Raw genomic sequence first — 484 nt, forward strand, 5'->3', positions numbered from 1 at the left:
TTTCTAGACCAATATGGCTGTCCATTTCTGTACAATGCCAACTCAACACAATAAATTGGGATGACTTCTTCCAAAGTTGGCAGCACCATTAAAGTTTCCCAAAATTCATTTTATGTATATGTATATATGTATTTATATTTATATAAAAAGACTAATAATAGTATGTTATGCATTGATAGCAGCAACAACTTTTCCAGGTTCTGAAGTCATCTGAACAAAATTATAGACATTCAGTACATTCCATTAAAAAAACAAAACAAAAAAACAAAGAAAAGAATAATATCCATAAAACAGCAAAGCTCTGTTGCTGTTGTGGTACCTGGCACCATTTTTCTTTATTAGCATCTTAATCATCATCTGGAAAGAGAACATTCTAGAGTAATATCATTAAATGTAGTTCTGATAAAGCATGGTCCCTATTATGTATCATAAAGCAGGTACAAGATATTTTACATTCAGAGAGGTATGATACAGTACCGTCCTA

Source organism: Fukomys damarensis, unplaced genomic scaffold, assembly GCF_012274545.1.
Source record: "Fukomys damarensis isolate Sample0158 unplaced genomic scaffold, DMR_v1.0_HiC HiC_scaffold_5, whole genome shotgun sequence".
Lineage (NCBI taxonomy): Eukaryota > Metazoa > Chordata > Mammalia > Rodentia > Bathyergidae > Fukomys > Fukomys damarensis.